Source organism: Corvus cornix, chromosome 21 (assembly GCF_000738735.6).
Source record: "Corvus cornix cornix isolate S_Up_H32 chromosome 21, ASM73873v5, whole genome shotgun sequence".
NCBI lineage: Eukaryota > Metazoa > Chordata > Aves > Passeriformes > Corvidae > Corvus > Corvus cornix.
In genome coordinates this window covers 5,908,326-5,926,007 of record NC_046350.1, presented here as the reverse complement: position 1 = coordinate 5,926,007, position 17,682 = coordinate 5,908,326, and the positions used below count along the sequence as shown (strand labels likewise).

The window sequence follows — 17,682 nt, the reverse complement described above, 5'->3', positions numbered from 1 at the left end:
AACCCGGAGCAAACGCCTGCAGCCGGACACGTCCTGGACAGAGGGACACGGCTCCCACGGAGCAGCACCACGGCAGGGCTGCTCCACCCTGGCACCGGCCTCGGGCATCGGGATCGCCCTCCCTGGGGCTGCCCCATCCCTGAGAACGTCCCAGGCCAGCTTGGACGGGCTGGGAGCAGCCTGGGACAGTGGGAGATGTGGGACAGGATATTCTTTAAAGTCCCTCTGAGCCAAGCCATTCAGCGGCTCTGTGAATTTCAGTCTTAAACTGCACCAGGCAAGGCTCAGGTTGGACCTTTGGGAGGTATTTGTTGTCCGGTTGGACCTTTGGAAAGTATTTGTTGTCAGGTTTGGAAATTCGGGAAGAATGTTTTCACGTAAAGGGTGACCAGACACCAGCAGGGGCTGCCCAGGGAGGTTTGGACTCCTCATGCCTGGAGGTGTCCAAGGAAGGCCTGGACGCGGCACTCGGTGCTCTGGGCTGGGGACAAGGCGGGGATAGCTCGTAAGCTGGACTTGACCCCGGAGGGTCTTTTCCAACCTCAACGACGCTGTGACTCCATGTCCGATGCCGGGGCAGGCACGGGCTGGGCTGGGAGCAGCGGGGCACAAAGACACCCCAAAACAACCCCTGTGATGCTCGGGACAGAGAATCGTGACACCCACCCGCAGAAAGACGGGAGGAAACGGAAGAAGGGGGGGGAGAGGACAGCGGGGCCGGGGCGAAGCCGAGGGGAGCGGGGCCGGGCCGCGTCCCGCCCCTGCCGCGCCGCCGCCTTTGTGCCGGCGCAGCCTCCGCCTCCCTGCGCGTTTAAATCCCCTCCATCCCGCGCTGCCATTGGCCGGCCCCGCCCGCCGCATCACGTGGCGCCGCGCGGCGGCCAATGGCGCGCGGCGATACTGGCGGGGCCCGCGGCCGGCGGCGTTGCTGGGTGCCCGCGGTGCGTGCGTGCGCGAGGGCAGGGGCGGGCGGGGGCAGCGCGGGACCGGACCTGCTCCTCCTCCTCCTCCTCCTCCTCCTCCTCCTCCTCCTCCTCCATCCCCTCCTTGTTCCCCGGGAAGATGCCCCTGGGCTGCCGCTGCTGAGGCACCGCGCGGGGTCCCCGCCGCTCGCTCCCCCCTCGCCGCCGCCGCCGCCGCTTTGTCCCGGCAGCGCCCCGGAGCCGCCGCGGATGGTGTAGAGCCCGCCGAGGTGGGTGGGCGGCGGGCGCGCCGCGGGCTGTTGTGGCGGGGAGAGGCCGCGGGTGCCCGCGGGGAGGGAGCGAACTCCGGCGGGGATGCGGGGGGATGCTCGGGGGAGTCCCTCGGCGGAGTTCTGCCGGCTGGGGCTGGGCTGTGTGCCCTCGGGCTCTGTGTGCGTCTGGGGGTTATTTATTTATTTCCTTCGGGTTTCTTTATTTATTTCTTGATTTTTTTTTTTTTTTATCGCTCGTGTGTCGTGTCTGCCTGATGCTCCATAGAAATAATGTGCTCGGGAAAAGGCTTAACTTGTTAACCGTCTAAATAAAGGGGATGTAGATATGATTTAAATGCGCACACACAGGAGATAGACTTGGCTGTTTAAAAGGCACACTTGTTTTCGTGTGTGTAGGTATGGAATCCTGAAATGAAGATTTTATGCAAATTGATTTAATCATAACATTTTCAGTAGCATAGAAAGGGGTGGGGTTTTCTCTTTCTTCTTTCCTTTTTTTTTTTTTTTTTGTTTGTTTTGTTTTGTTCCCATTTCTCTTTCCAAAGCGTGAAAAGAAGATGCTCAGAATCAGAAAAGTAGTAGGAGGTAGACAACATTGGAGGCTTCATTGCTGAAACTGACTGCTCAAGAAATTGCTGGGAAGAAAACAATATGATTCATTGTTGAGGTGTCTCTGCCCTTAGATTTATTTTTACAGGCTGCTTGCAGTTATTTTGGTTTGCTGAGTTCTTATGCTGAGTTTTTCCTCGAAGCAGCAGCAGTCTTGGAGATGAGGAGCTCAGGAGGTTTTTATGCAGTCAGCAGGCTGCTGTCTGATGGCTGTTTACTCCTGGCTTACATTGGCCAATTATTGAAATCAAAGGTGTTATTTTGCTTGTGCACCAGTGCAGCTGAATTGAGGAGCTTCAGCCACTACTTCATCCTGTTAAAATTCAGTAAAAATGCTTTCTCAGAACAGATCTGAAGTGGCAATTCAGATAGTGTGCCTCTTCTAAAATGTGGGGTTTAACCAGATAAAAATGAACACTGTGTCAAAAGAAGTAGTTATTGGTTGTGAAAGGCACATGCTGAATTTTTGAATAATGTGCAATGTACAACATTTTTGTTCTTGTATTGCCAGGCAAACATTTTGGGGTTTTCTTTTTTGTTGTTTGGGTGTTTTTTTTTTTTTTTTTTTTTTTGTGCCCAGCTCCCTTAGAATTGAGAAATCCATGGTGGTTAAGAGGCGTGGAAACGTTTCTATGATAATAAAAGCACTTCTGGTAAAGACGTCTCATCCTGGTTTTCCTGCTCGAGTCTGTCCCATAAATGATGGAGGGGGTTGTCTCCGTGCCCGGTGTGGCCGAGGAGCGATTTTGGGTGTTTGTGGCCGAGGTCTGGAGGGAAGAGCAGGAGGTGGATGCACACAATGCCCGGGCTGGGAGCTCATTGTTCTTCTCTGCGCTGGCTGCCTTCGGGACTCTGCTCTCGCTCTCACGGCGCCTTTTTCTGCGGAGCAGTGGCAGACAGAGACCCAGAAGCGTTTCCTGCCCTTCCCTCCTTCCCCAGGATGGGCCTTTCGGTCCCTCGGAGAAAGAAAACAGTAAATTAGAAGCTGAAGGGCGCCCAAACATTGTGTGCGTGCTGTGCTGGCGCTGCCGGCTCCGCGGCGTGAATGGAGCGGGAGCACACGAGGTGAGGCTGGGAAGTGCACTCCATTGAACCCGCGCAACTTTCCTTCGCTTCCTCCTCCTCCTGCCCCCCGCACGGACACCCCACCCGCTGGAAATAAAAGCTGCTGCGCTTCACACTCGTGTGTCACCTTTGGGTTTGGTCCGGAGGCGTGTGCTCGAGGGAAACTGCTGCCAGGGGAGGACACGCCAGATAAAAGCCTCGGGATGACAAAAGCAAGAGGAAGTGCAGAGGTTGACTTCAGTGTATGCACGGTCTCCCTTCCTGGTGGCTGTTTCAGGCTTTTGTTTTTCCAGCAGCATCTGTAAAAAGGCCCAAACCAGCTGCAGAATTGTAGGGTATCTGGAGCTGGAGTGGACCCATAGGATCACTGAGTGCAGCCCCTTCCTCCTCGCAGGGCTGTGGTTGTGCTGAGGGTGTAAAAGAGCAACTGCTGCACAAGGGGTTGAGATTTTGGGTTATTAGGCTGTTGAGGTATGGTAAAATCTCAGCTGGCTCACTGGTGACATCAGCTAGATGGTGATGCTGAGGTATGCAGAAGGGAGTGAAAAATAACATGGTTGTTGAGGAAAAGTTGCCAGTGTGCTGGATCCTCTGCAAAACAGGAAACAGTGACTGTCACAGTTGAATCATGAGGTCTCCAAGTTTTGGTTTTGACTCTTTAGCTGACTTCAGTGTGTAAGTGGGGTGAATGACTTCATTTTCCTTACCTGAGTAAAATGTGGTGGCTGCCTCTGGGTTGAGGACACTTTTTGGGTATTATTTCTCCTACTCCCAGCTCTGGTGTGGCCAGAGACTGTGGGCTGTTGTCTGCATGAGTGCTGTGGTGTGAGTTCAGAGGGGTACAGTGAGATACTTGTGCTGCCTCTCTGTGCCATGTGAATTTGTACTGTGCAGGGACTGAGGTGGGTAACTCCACCTGAACAAAGCTCCTGATACTCCTGTGTGAAATAGGGAGCATTTCTTGGGCAGAAAAGGTGAGCGGGGCTAGGAGAGACAGACCTGCCTTCCCCAGTCATTACTGGTGGATTAGCAAATGGTGATTTCTCTGCATCCAAGGATTTGTTGTACCTTAGTGGGGGTTGTTTGCATGCTGGGTCCTTCCTGTGGAGTTGTGGGTGCAGATTCAGGGCTGCCACAGCAAAAGGTGAGTAAGCAACAACATTCACGGCTTTGAAGAGATGTGGTGTGTGTAATTTTTGAAGCTGTGAACTTACGGAGCTGTGTCAGGGGGGGTTCAGGTTGGATCTCAGGGAAAGGTTCTTCCCCCAGAGGGTGCTGGGCACTGCCCAGGCTCCCCAGGGAATGGTCCCGGCCCCGAGGCTGCCAGAGCTCCAGGAGCGTTGGGACAGCGCTGCCAGGGGTGCCCAGGGTGGGATTATTGGGGTGTCTGGGCAGGGCCAGGAGCTTGACTCTGATCCTTGTGGGACCCTTCCAGCTCAGGAGATTCTGTGATACTCTAATTGTTAACACTGGTTGCAGCTTAGGTGAGAACAAGGGCATTTTGATGCTGTACTTTAATAACTGACTTTTTAAAGTAACACTCAATCTGTGTAAATTTATTCTCACAGCTCCAAAATGCATCTCTCTGTTGCAGCCACGCTGGGTGGTTGTTTTGCCCATAAAGAACTTATTTCACTTTTGGGAGAGGAAGGGGAAACAGGTGTGCCAGGAGGGGTAATGGCCCTGCAGAAGGTGTGTTGTCCTCTCAGCAGCGCTGCTCATACCCTGGGATTGCCTGAGGGGAGCTCTGACTTCATTAGGAGCTGTGCTGAAGGACCCTGTAAGCCTCAGTGCCATGTTACACTCTGTGCTCTTGGTGTGTGAACACAGTACTTGAATTGTGCTTAATTTCTAGATGGAAAAATAATGACAATTGGAAAACAATTAGTTATTATGTGATCCTGAAATGAGATGAGGGAGCAAGTACGTAAATTAAGAAGGGGTGGCTGGGGTTGGAATTAACCATTAAAAAACCCAAACAAACTCAAAACAACCAACTCTCTAAGTTTCTAATGAGCTGGTGTTCGGGTTTTTTAGGTGGTGTCCTGGCTAGACTAACTATTTTTAATGTTCAGCTATTTTTCACTCTGGTTTTGCTATATATTGCAGTTGTCTCAGTTGCAGGAAGTCTAAACAAATTATCCTGCTTGACTTAAAGGGATGCATACTCTCTGATTTTAGCTCAGAGCTTAAATTTAAATCAATAGGCTTAAAATATGGCATACTTTTAAGTGAAACCTATCTTTGAACCATAACAGAACAAACCCCCTATTGATTGGAGACCTGTTTATTTCATGTGTAAAGCTGCCTGAAATGAAGTTTGCAGGTTACTGATGTGGAGCTGGTTTGTTGGAACAGGGAGATGGGGAGGTGTGCGAGACTGGCACGGGCACTGTGGAGGGTGGCAGAAGGAGGTGAGTGTGATTAGCTGCAGTTTGGGAATGGCTTTTCCAGCAAGCTGCTGGGAAGAAAATTTGTGCCCTCCTTGGAGTGATAGGAGGTGTTGGGGAGCAGGATCCACAAGGCAGCATTGTGCTCTGGCTGTGGGTTTTGCCAGCAGCGTTTTACACAAGCTTTGCTAATGTTGGTGGCTGTGCCCAACTGCTCCTTTCAGAGAGGCTGATGGGGGAACAAAGGAGCAAACAAGATATGAATGCTGCACTGGCTCCTTCTGCCTTCGGAGCCCACAGGGGCAAGGGCTTGCTGGAAGGGACTGAAAAGCACAAACAGATCGAAGTATTAGCCTGGCTGTGCCTGCCTCAATAGGTGTTGTGTGCTTCGGCTTTGGGTTTGTTTTTTAATGCAAATGTTTTTTTAGTTCACTGAGCATCCAGAATTGTACACTGACCTAGGGAAAAGTGAAACCAGCGTGGATACAAACATCACTTTTCCCTCTGTGCCCAGCAGGGATAATGATCACCTTTTTTTTTTTTTTTTTTTTTCTGTGGAATTCTAAGAAACGAGTGTTTGGAATGCACTGTTGGAGCTGCTGGTGTTTCTCTGGATTCGAGACAGAAAGGGTTCTATTTGCATTTGGCATCTTGCTTCTATTAAAAGCATGATTCTGAAAATGTAGATCACTTTAGGTATTGCATAAATTTGATAGATTAAAAAGTAAGTTGTGGTGATTGAGTTATTGAAAAACGGGCGATTCTATGAATATGTAGGTTGTCTTTTGTTCTTCCTACAGAACACAGATGAGAGGCCAGTTCACATTATAAGATTCAGGATAAGTGGAAGAAAATGAGTGCTCGTTAATTTTGAGGTCTTAGTTAATCTATGTATTTAATCTACTTGTCTGTAATAAAAAAAAGTTACCGTGGTATTATTAATCCCTGGTACTGTGAGTCAATTTTGGCCTGTTTCAAATATATAACAGGATTTCTCTTTTGTGATGATGGGTGTCCGTGATCTTTTCTGGTACAGGCAGTGAGGGCTGGAGTGTAAATTTATTTTCCTGATCAGCAGAACTAATGAAGGTCCTGTTTTAGTGTTGCTGCCGAGGAGACAGGAGCTTGTAAGTCCTGAAGTTTTCTCCCTCCATCCCTGTTGCCAGTGAAATCCTCTTTTTTCCACTGTCCCTCATAACAGTTGAGTGGGCAATAACGTGGCTGTGCCTACGGGCTCCTGGCTGCCAAGCAAAACTCCAAATGCTGCTTTCTGTCTGGCCAGGCCTTACTGGGGATGTAATTAATTAGAGAGTTTTTTCCTATCCATCTGCTGGCTTGCACAAAACTTTCAGGAATGTTGGTTATTGCTGAGATGACTGTCGTGGCAGGCTGGTTGGAAATTCATTATGCACTACAAGTTACTGGCATGAAATAAGAGAATCAGGGAGTTGGGGAGGGGGAAAGGGGGAAGTGAGGTGAATTGGGGAAGTTTGTTTTCTCTGAGGAAAAGGGATAAAGAAAGAGAAAGGAAGTTGTGTCATCCAGTGCTAATAAATATTTCTGTCTGGGTGATGAGCAGTGTCTCCTTTATGTTGGTCCTTTTCATGTGGCCAACTGGTTTGGGGTGGAAGCAGACAAGTTATTGGGCACTGGGCCCATCGTCCTGCAGATTTTCCTTCTTTTTTTTGGAGGTCTTTGTAAGTATTGTCGGTGTCAGCTGCTCCGGGAGCGGCCATAACTGTTGGTAAAATACATAGGAGAAACATTCTTGTCATATGTTATACTGAAAATGAATAAAACCAGTAAGGAGCAGAATTTCTTACCAGTGGGGAGTCACTGTTAAAACTTTCAGAAAACCAAGCCTTTTGGTTTGATATCAATGTGTGTTTGTACCATTTTCCCCACAAATGTCAGCGTTAGACACACAGCAGGTGTTCACTGCCCTGACAGCATGTGGAAGGTGCCAGTTTCCCTTCCCTGCAGGACAGGTGAGCTCCAGCAGCCCTTTCGTGTCTGTCCTGTAGGAAATGGCTCTGGACACGACACTTGGAGTGCCTGTGACTCCTGGGATCTCAGCCCTGCATTCAGAGCTTGGCTCAGCAGACTTTAGCACTGCTTGTTCCGTAGCCACCCATGTATAGCATAAACTGACACATGGTCTCATTCTAACTAATATCTTTAAAATTTTAACAGAAAATGAACCAGAGGGGCCTTTTCTTTATTGCTGCTGAGATCACAGTGGTCTGGAGGGGGCTGGCAGGACTGCACCGTGTTTTAAACCTGAGCACCTACAATAATTGTGTGGTTGCATTGCAGTGTAAAGCAGGGTGATCAAGACTTGAGTGTTTAGGTGTGGTGAAATAGAGCTTTAAGCCAGAATATGATGGTTTCTGTCAAAACTTACTATTTTGGCAACCAGTTTATTCCCTGGTTTAAAGAAAATGGCAAATTCAGTTAGTAATTAACTATGTATTATAGGGTGTTAGGGGATCAGCAGCTTTGTGCTAAATATCAAAGCTATTAAATATATGCGTTTAAGGATTATAAGTCTTCTTAAACAAGGGCATATATGGCAGTAGTCTGCTGATGCCAACATCCACAAGGGACTGGAATACATGGTGCTGATGCTAAAATTCCTCTTTATCTTTTCCTTGATTTAGGAGTCTTCATTCATGCATGTTAACATGAAAAGTGTCATGAATATGAAAGACGAAAGTGCCCTAGATCATGGAACTCTAGTGCTTTAAGGGTTGTATTTCCCTGAGAAATACACAGTAAAAAATGGTGGTGTCAGACAATTGGGACCTTCGGATGGGCTTTGAATGAAGAAAGAACACTTGGCATGTGGGGAGGTTCATCAGAGCAGTTGCTTCCTGCTTTGGGTGAATGAAACACACAATTTAACAGTGGTTGTGTCCTTTGGTACCTGGTGCTGCCGTGCCAGGGAGGTACGGCTTGGGTAAGAAGGAATGCAGTGTCTCCATTAAAGAGCTTCTGATGAGGTCGGTGCAGGAGACTTAAACACTTAATCCTCATTTCTACAAACTGGGACTGAGATGCAGGAAATCTAATTTATGTCTCTAAGGTCATTCATTTTCATGAAACTTAATAGACCTGGCTCTGACTGCTCCTTAAACCACTGAATTATGTTACTCGCCTTCCAGTGTTAACCCTGAATATGAGAATCTTTACTCAATGATTCAACAAACCTATTTACCTATACACTTAGATTCCTGAGAGTCAAATGCCCAGCTAGTGACTCATCAGGAAATAACTGGCTTACCCATTTGCCCCTTGTGTCTGTGGTTGGTCAGGGAAACCTTGCTCTCGGAAGAAAACTTAGGCAGAATCCAGGTTCTCTTCTGCTCTGCTGAAACAGTCCTGGCTGCTGTTTGAATGCTTCATCAGAGTTCTGAGATACTGGAGGGCAGTAGGGGAAAAGGCAGTGGTGCACATAGTCTGGTAATCCGAAGGTTATTTTTTAATTGTACTAATACCTAGGGAGGTTCTTGATTTATCAGTGACACGTTCCAGTATCTCACATGCCCTTTAGTAGGTCACTAGAAATGCAACATGTTTATTTTATACTTCTACGTAGATTTTTTTCATAATTCTGCCCAATTTCCCCACTGTAGACTTTGAGATTCTCCCCGTTCTGCTTTTTGGTGATTCATGTGAGTGTTTGAGGATGTTTCTTTTTCCCTGAGTCTCAGTCCCTGTCTCAGCTCACCTTCCGGGGCTGGCTTTGTTAAACAGCCTGTAAACAGCATATCTGCTCATTCTTCTGGCTGGAAAAAGTCATTTGATTCTTATTTCCTGCTTGTCTTCATGCTGAATAGCCCCAGTCCTTCATTGTTGGGTTTTATTGTGTAACTGCTTCTCTTCGCATGGCTGCGATGTGTGAGCAGTGGAACTGCTGCGCTCGTGTTCTCCGGGCCCGTCACTGCTCTCTGCAGCCCTGCCTCAATTAACGCGCTCTTCCCTGCGCTAATTAGTCATCAAATAACTCCTTCCGCAGCTTTTGTCCCAAAGTACGAGTTTAGCAAGATGTGGAAAGTAATTACTTTTGTGTATGTTTAGTCAAGTCTTCGGAGTCCCCAGAAGTTACAGCCGCGCTTTTCCTTGCTGGGCCTGTTCTGATGCACAGGTTGGATATTCCTGGGGAGAAGCGAAGGCTGGGAGGGGTTCTTAGTGACTCTCTTGTTTATGCCATTGTTTGAAATTGAGCATGTTTCCTGTATTAAATCCCGGTGATAGTATAATTAGGTAATATGTTTAATTCCTGGAGATGATAAAGAGTCAGGGTACAAGCAGACAACAGGAGAGACTGGGACGATTACAGGTGGTTAATTCCTGACAAGAATTTAGATGTTGGTATCACAATATTTGGGTTGTGCTCCAGACACTCAAAAACCTCACAAAACTCATTTCATGACCTTGAGCCGAGTAACTCATTGCAGTTGTGTTCTTCTGCTTACGAAACAAGGTGTGAGGGTACTTTGTTATCAGCGAGTTTTATAGTTGTTAGGCAATAAGAAAGTGCCAATTTTCTGTGTCTGTTTACTCTGCTAATCTAAAAGTGTATGTTTAACCTAGTTAAACAGGACGTTTCCTTTTCGCAGTGATCATGAAACAGGTAGTTAATGCTTTAAAAATATAAATATATATATATAAAATGGTATATTTCATCAAAACATCACTGAGCTCTCTTCCATGTCACTACAGATCACCACGTTCTCACTTGTACCTTTTGGGTTTAAGACATAGTTCTTTTACTTAAAAGCCTAATTCTGATGGCAACTGCATGTTGTATCTTTGCATTTGCTATTTTGTGTCCTGATGTATCTATTTGGTATTACTTGTCCATAGCAAAGTCGTTTAGGATCTTGCCATAGCAGCAGCTGTAGAGAATATCTAATTCCTTGGTATTGAATGGAAATTATTCTTATTGTTTTTTAAATGCCTCTTCTGTTAGATGCCAAATTTGCGCTATATTAATTTTTTTTTCCTTAAAAGTTTTAGAATAAATTTCTGGTTTGCTGTTTTCCGTGGCTTTCAGGAAATGTAAATTTCTGAAAAGATAAAAATCTTTTAGGCTGTAATTCTTGTCCTGAATGGAGTTGGCCTTTAAAATAAGCTTTGTAGGAATAACTGTAACTTCTTGCCCTTGGTTTATGTATTTGTGCTTTCAGTGGAGAAGAAAGATGAGGCAGGACAGCTCTGAGCATTCCTGATGCAGAGCCCTGCCCTTGGTGCCCCTCTGGATCCTGATGGGCTCTTGGCTCCTGCAGAGAGCATTTCCCAGTCACTGCTGGAAACACTCTCTGAGGAACCTTCTCTCTGCCTCCTGAAAGCGAATGGAGCTGGGATTTCACTTTCAGGTGCACAGAGGTGAAGTTATGAATGTTGAATGAGCCTTCCAAGATGGGAAGAGGTGGAGTCACCTGTGAGGAAGCTGAGGAAAGCCCGAGGGGTATTTCCTATGTATGTGTTTGGTTTTAATAAAAATATGTTCTGTAGAATCCAGTTCAGTAGGAACATAATTTGCACCTCATTTAAATAAGGTTCTTTAAATCAGTCTGTGGTCCAGTGGGTGTATGAAGAATCAAATCTGTGTTCTCTCTTCCCTGGGGAGAGGAAGGGCGGGCTTTGGGGAGGAAAATTAGGCAAAAGAGATTAATACTTGCAGTGCAGGAAACACTGATCCCTCTGTGATCTTAAGTTTCTGTTTGAAGTCCAACCAGGTCTATTCTCTGTGTGCCTGGATGTGTTTTTGAGCTGCCTTTCTGTCTGGTCTGTGATTAGAGGAGAGGTGGTGGCTGTAGTGAGCTGGTGTCACAAGTAAAACCAAAATACTCCTTAGACTTTAAAATAAAACAGACATCACACAAACAATTATCAGGGAGCATGGCTGGGGGGAGGAGGGTTTCCTTCTGTTGTGGGTGTACTTAGGCATGTGCATGAGTTTGCCTGATTTCTTGAATGTGACTTATTTTTTTCCCCCAAGCTGTTTTTTTTTTTGGTTTTTTTTTTGAGAGACAATAAAGACAAGGTTCACTGTGTTCATTTTCCACATTATGATGATACAGAAAGACACCAGACTTAAAAGGTACCTTAAAAGTACCTCCTGGCAGCAGCAAAGCCCTTGTCTCCAGTGCTCAGGCAAATGCCTCCATGACAAAAAACACTTTAAATTTTGAAAGGAGTGGATTTTTGTGTGGGCAGAACCTATTTGGGTAGCCTCAGGCATCCCTCGGAGATTGCTGCCTGCTTAGTTCCTTGATGTTCGCAGTTCTCAGGTCATCAGTTCCTACTTGCAGAAATAGGACTTCAGGGGCCAGTCATCCATAGCACAGTTTGACTTCTGCAGCTGTGGAAAAATGTCTCGTGTTTCAAAAGACTGCAGATGTTAAGTGTTTGTCAGGGGGAGCTTGCCGAGCGTGGCACGTGCCTGATGTGCTTGCTCTGGTGACTTGATTAGCTATGAATTTGGACTGCAGATAAATTGGCTGTCAGGGAGGGCTGCAAGTGTTGTCTCTATAGCACTGTGCAATTTGTATGGTGGTTTTTTTTAAGCCACTGGTATCAAAACAAACCTTGAGTGCTCTGGGGACCGAACACTGCCTGAATCGGGAGCTTTCACATTAGTGAGAAACTGCTTAGGGATGGAGGGTGCACTGGGAGCCCCACATTTGGGGGTGTAGCCCTGGGTAGTGAAATGCATCAAACCATTTAAGAGGAGGGAGCTGGTAAATGCTGTTAAGAGTGCAACATCTAAAGGGGTTGCCTTCCACATGTGAAAGACCTTCCTCTGAGCAGCAGCACCCTCCCCATGCCTCCAGGAGCTGGAAATCTATCGGAATTGCATTTGTCTGCTACGATTAGTGGAGTGTATTCCTGAAAGGATAAAGCCTTTGTACAGTCTGGCTTTTTTTGATGATCCCGAGCTTGAGGAAACCTACATTTCTCTGGAGTGGTAACTCATTCAGCTGTGTCTAAAATTTGATTCTCTCTTGTAGGAGGCAAAAATATTTGCTATGCCTTTAGCTCTCAGTGAAGTGTCAGAGCTGAAACATGTTTAAAGGAATCTGTGTTAGATCACAAGGTTTAATTTTGCTTGCTTGTGCACTTTTTTTCCTCCAGCATGGGATTTCTTGTTATTTTCTTGGTGTGAGAAAGAGCTCTTACAGTGCCTCTCACCATGGCACAGTCTCATCCAAAAGAAAAATGGGGAAAAAAAAAATTGAAAACTTATGGGTTTGGGGAATGTGCTTCTCTCACAGCTCACCTACACATCACTTCATTCATGTGTGTCAGGAGAGTTCATCAGAGATATTTTTGCTCATCTGTGTTAAAGAGAATTCCTTTTGTGACTCTGAGTAAAAGCTCAGAGTTACACAGCTGGTGTTTGAGGTAAGAAAGTGATTTAGGTTTGGGACACAGGTAGGTGCCACTTGTGTGTTTGTGGCAGTTTGACTCTTAGCACCACATGGTGGAGTAAAATTTTGGACTTCATTATTCTCAGAGCAGTGAGGAGTTGGATACACCCATAACCACTGAGCGTCCATCGAGTGGCCAGTGTTGGCCTGCCTTGACTGGTTGTTGCTGGCCACAGGTATGAGGCAGTGACTGTGGTCAGAGTAAGCAGAAAAAGCTTTCTGGAGGCTCTCAGGCAGCTTAAAATATTTCTGACTGGGTTTAGGAGAAGGGGAAAGAGCTGTGGAGATGGTTATTTGGGGAGCTTGGGAGTGCAAGTTGTATTTATTGGACACAAGCCAACTCTTAAACAGAACTGTAAAGACCTGTGCTCTGATCAGCTTTTGAATGTGGAAAGAGCTCCCCGGTCTGAATTACAGGGCTCTGGTTAAATGATTACATGAGGTATGTTTAAAAATAGCAAATGTCTTTTATGTCCAGTCAAATAAGGTTCTTGGCAGTCAAATGAAATCTGTGTTGACTTCCATCTGACAGCCAAGTGACTCAAATTCTATGTTTCCTAAAGGAAAATGGCTTTTTTTTTTTTTTTTTTCAGTTTCCGATTAATTCCATTGTAGCCTGTAACAAGAAATAATCTTGTACTGGATTTTCTGTATAAAAGTAGGATCCATAACTCTGGAAGCAGGCTTTAGTTCAGCTATTTAGAACAGGGGGGTTTTAAATGCTGTGCTAAGGCAAGTTAGAATTTGCAAGGGCTCTTTTTGCAGTGGGAAATGGTCTGTTGAATGCTTCTCCAGTGTGTTCCTGTGCACTTCAGTTTGCCAGATTAACAGAGCTATTAATAATAGCCACTCCTGCTCCTTCAGCGTGAAAGAGTTGGTAAGCATGGAGCTATATGTAGTTTGTATTTTTAATTAAACTTGTACTGGGATTATCTTGTATTACCAGCTACCTTCTAGAAGATTATGTTCATAAAAGGTTCATGAGTTGTTAAGTGGAAGAGATTAAAGTGATTGTTGGCGTGTTAGTAGAATTATTTGTTGCCTACACAGCATTTGTTCATAGCTTTAATTTGCCAGTAATGGCAGACAAGTAAAATGCAAGCATCTGACTTCTAAAATCTACACTAGCTGACAAAACCAGGCCATATTTCAGAGTGATTGTCTTTTTTATTATTATTCTTTTAATGTGATGTTTGGTTGTTTAGAAATATTGAGTGGAAGAATATTGTTTTCAGTGTTTTCGGCGCTCTTACATTCTGGTGATGCTCTTAATGGTGTGACCAGAAATGTATTTTATTAAAAAATGGAAAACCACTTAAAGTGTGGAGGGGATAAAGGAGCACAAAGAACTGATGAGCAGATGCCGAAGAAGATGGTTTCTATTATAGTGGACTTGTAAATCCTTGCTGTGTTGGTCATTTAATCAATATAGGAGAGGTGTTGTAGGGATCCTGTGCTTAGGGAGATAATGGCTTTAAATGCAGTGCTTAGGATGATTTTATGCATCCAAATCTGTTTAGAATGAACTGTGAAATAGGTCGCAGCAGTAATGAAGAATACAGTGGGTGTCTCTGCTGTTATCAAAACCCATTAGCAAGTTGTGCTGTGCCTGAATGCCTCTCATTGTAGTGCTCTGGATTCATCCCGGCGCAGGGAGTGCCTGCCCTCATTCTGGGCAGGATGAACAGTGCCTGTGTGCTTTAGCAACAATGACGGTACAGTGTGAACAAACATCTGCTGGGCTTTAATAATGGATACCGGGCAGGTTGGGGAACTCCGGGCTGCAGTTGCGTGTGTTTTAGCCCCAGCAAGTTCAAACAAACAGGGCAAGCTTACACTGTGTGATTCTGCACAGATATTCTGTGGAAATGTGACTTCTTATTTTGAAAGATGATCTGTGGGGTGAATTTTTGTGTGCAGTGTGTTCATGGATAGAGTAAACCCAGTTTCCAGTGCCTTCAGTGGTGCTGCAGGAACGTATTGCACTGTTCTGCTCTGGATGTGTTGTAAAAAAGACATTTTCCCCTCTCCTTTCTAACAAGAAGTTCCCCTGTAGTTGTTTGGATCTGTGTGGCTGGGGACAGGAGCAGGCTGGGCTGCTGCCTCCTGGCAGGCTTGTGCCAGAGCTGCAATGCCAGCGCTGCTCCCAGCTCCACGTCACCCCTGGCTCTGTCACAGGCTGGTCCCCCGCTCTCCAGCGTGGAGATGCTCAAGATGATTAAGGATTCTGATGTTAATTGCTCTTCGGTTGCCAAAAATGTATTCTGTTAACAATATGTCCAGTTCCTGTTCCTGCAGCTCTGCCTGTGCCTGGGGTGAGGCTGCTCTCTGCTGGCACTGCAAAGGTGCCTGCCTTGTGCTCAGGGGTCGTGTCAGGGTGTGGCTTGAACTGGAAAGCTCACACAGCACTGACCATTCCCGGGCTGCTCTTTGGAGCTGGGAAAACACAGCTCCTGTCTGGAGCAACCTGCAAACCCAGATTTTCATGGCCAAGCTTGTGAGAAATGCATCACTGTGTTTTGAAACATAACCCCTTGGTTTCTTAATGCTCCTCCAGCTAGGCAGTATATTCAGGGCAGTATCTGGTATATAGGCCAGTCACCACATGGTGGCAATTTTCTCAGGAAAGGAACTCGTGTGGGTAGAAAGCCTGAACTTCCCTTGCTCAAACACGAAGAATGCAAGTGTGCTTTAAGTTAGGATGTGAACTGCATTGATGGCTCTGTTCTCCATATGTGGTGAGTTTGAGAAGGTCTGTAGATCACAGGAGACTATCAAGAAACTAACACTAGCTCTGTCCTTGAATTCAGTATTTCATGCATGTCTAGCTGGTAAAATGGTAATGCAATTTTTTCAATTATAAAGGCTTAGCAAGGCTTAGAGATGATTTTCTGAGATTCTAAAATATGTACTATTTAATACATAATGCAAAAGGAAAAGCTGGTTTCTTAATGTAAGAACACGAAAATGGAACCAGCTGCAACGTTATGCCACCCTGATGCAGCTTTGATGCTACACTTTTAGCAGTGGATTAAATATTGATACCTCTTTCTGCCCCCTCACCTCCCAGTACACTTAAAGCTTTTGCAGTTGTTTTTTAAGTGTTTATAGAAGAGCTGGTCAAATTTCTGTAGCTTTTCCCACTAGATTTTTGTGAAGTATTAAGAGTTTGTTTGTAGTTTAGGGGGAAGAATGTATGAGCAATTCTCTTCTATAAATACATGAATCTGTTGGTGAGCAAGAGAACTGCAGGCCTTTGTAAGCTCCACTGAAACACGTTTGTATGGGTAAGAAGGAGCATGATGTCCCTTGGCTGCAGCAACATCAGACCCCAGATCAAGTAAACAGTATATGAAATTAAACTATAAAATGGAAAATAAATGTGTAATTATATCACAAATGAAAGACAGATGTGAGGAACCCAGGGATTACACGGGCTGGTATGAAAACCATGCAACAGTCTGATGTTTGTTTGAACCATATGTTAGCTCTCAAGTGTGAGTTACATCCCACTGAAACTGTTCAGGATGCTGGGGAAAAGTTCCTGTACTGCCAGGGATTAGGTAAGTGGGGAGGTTAGGAGGAGATTTATAAGGCTGTTGGAATATTCTGCTAGGAGTGGAAACACTGAGTTCAGCAGGGCAAGGAGCTGCCTGCCAGGGTTACGGGGCTGGCTCCCAGCAGCAGCCGGCTCAGGGACAGTTCTCACTGTGGCTCTGTTGGCCTCTGAGGCTGAGCAGCTCCATGTAGCCCTCGGACTTAGCTTAGTCCATCCCCAAACATCTCAACATCCATAAGGTAACTTGTATTTCTGGCACGGATTCACTAAAGGATCCTTCCCTGCTACCAGAGCAGCTGAAATTTCACCATAGTTAATAGAATCATTTTAGTGAGCTAAAGGTGGCATGCTGCAGCATTATAACTGGAGTTGGATCAGGATCACTGGAAGCGTTCCTAGGTCTTTCTGTAAAGTACTTGGTGTGCTAAATTCTTATGTCTTTATGTAGTCCTTATTGTGGTGGCAGTGAATTCAGTGGCAGATGTTGCAGAACTGGTCCATACTGACCCAAATATCAGTAGGCTCCATTTATTCTTTTTTTTTCAATTTCTGTGTATTGTATTGCCTTGCTTTTTCTACACTGGAAATGGAAATTGTGCCTGACTTCACCTGTGGGATCAGATCACTGACATGCCAGGGACGGAACGCAGTCGATATTCCCTGGTCCTAATAAAATGTGGCAGCTTTGCAGTGACAGCCCAGGATCAGCCAGGAGACTTTCACATTTACAGCACTGCCAGAAATAAGCCTTCTGACCTTGTTTTTCTAAAAACCATAAGCACTTGTGTGATGCTGTGGGTGATTCCTGTAAGACAGGTGGTTCCTCTCCACCTGGCTCCCAGACTCTTGGATGTTCCTGCTGGAATAGTGGGAAGCAGTCAGCGTGAACAGCCAGTGCAGAGAGTTTGGGTGTTCCCCACAGTCTGGCTGCTTCTTTGCATTAAGTCTCCTGTGTGTTGGGGTGTGTGAGGTAGATTTATCTGTACCTCGCCTGCTGAAAGCTCTGCTGGGATGGAAAAGGGTGGTGGTGTGAGAAACCACTGCTCCAGAGCTGCTGTGGGAGACAGGCAAGGCAATAAAGGCACAGCTCCACGGCAGAATGCCCTGTTCTGAAAAGCAGCGTGAGGAGAGAATAGTCATATTCTGTGACAGCAGAATCAATAGGGCCTCTGTGGAAACAAATGAGAGTTTTATCTCTCCAGGCTATTGTTGAGGGCAGACTGAGGCAAATGTCTAATGGGTTCATGCTTTTGAAATCATTCTGTAACTGTAAGGGAGAGGAACATGCTTTTAAAAATGGAGTGAGCAATTATGAAAAGGAGGTTACTCTGCACTCCTGGAAATGGTGTTTTGTCAGTGCTGGGTGCTGGGCGTTTGAACCAGCACTGGGGAGGCAGCAGGCAGGGCTACCCCAGAATGGGTTTG

At 45.9% G+C, this 17,682-nt stretch overlaps 1 protein-coding gene across 3 annotated transcripts in view; it reads left to right on the top strand.

Moving 5' to 3' along the window:
• Positions 1-1,043: 1,043 nt before the first annotated feature.
• RERE (arginine-glutamic acid dipeptide repeats) overlaps positions 1,044-17,682 on the top strand; it is a 176,029-nt gene continuing 159,390 nt past the window's right edge. For all 3 annotated transcript variants that reach the window (XM_039563939.1, XM_039563938.1, XM_039563934.1), the window contains exon 1: positions 1,044-1,192. The gene's annotated coding sequence lies outside the window, so the exon portion shown is untranslated. The remainder of the gene's footprint in view (positions 1,193-17,682) is intronic.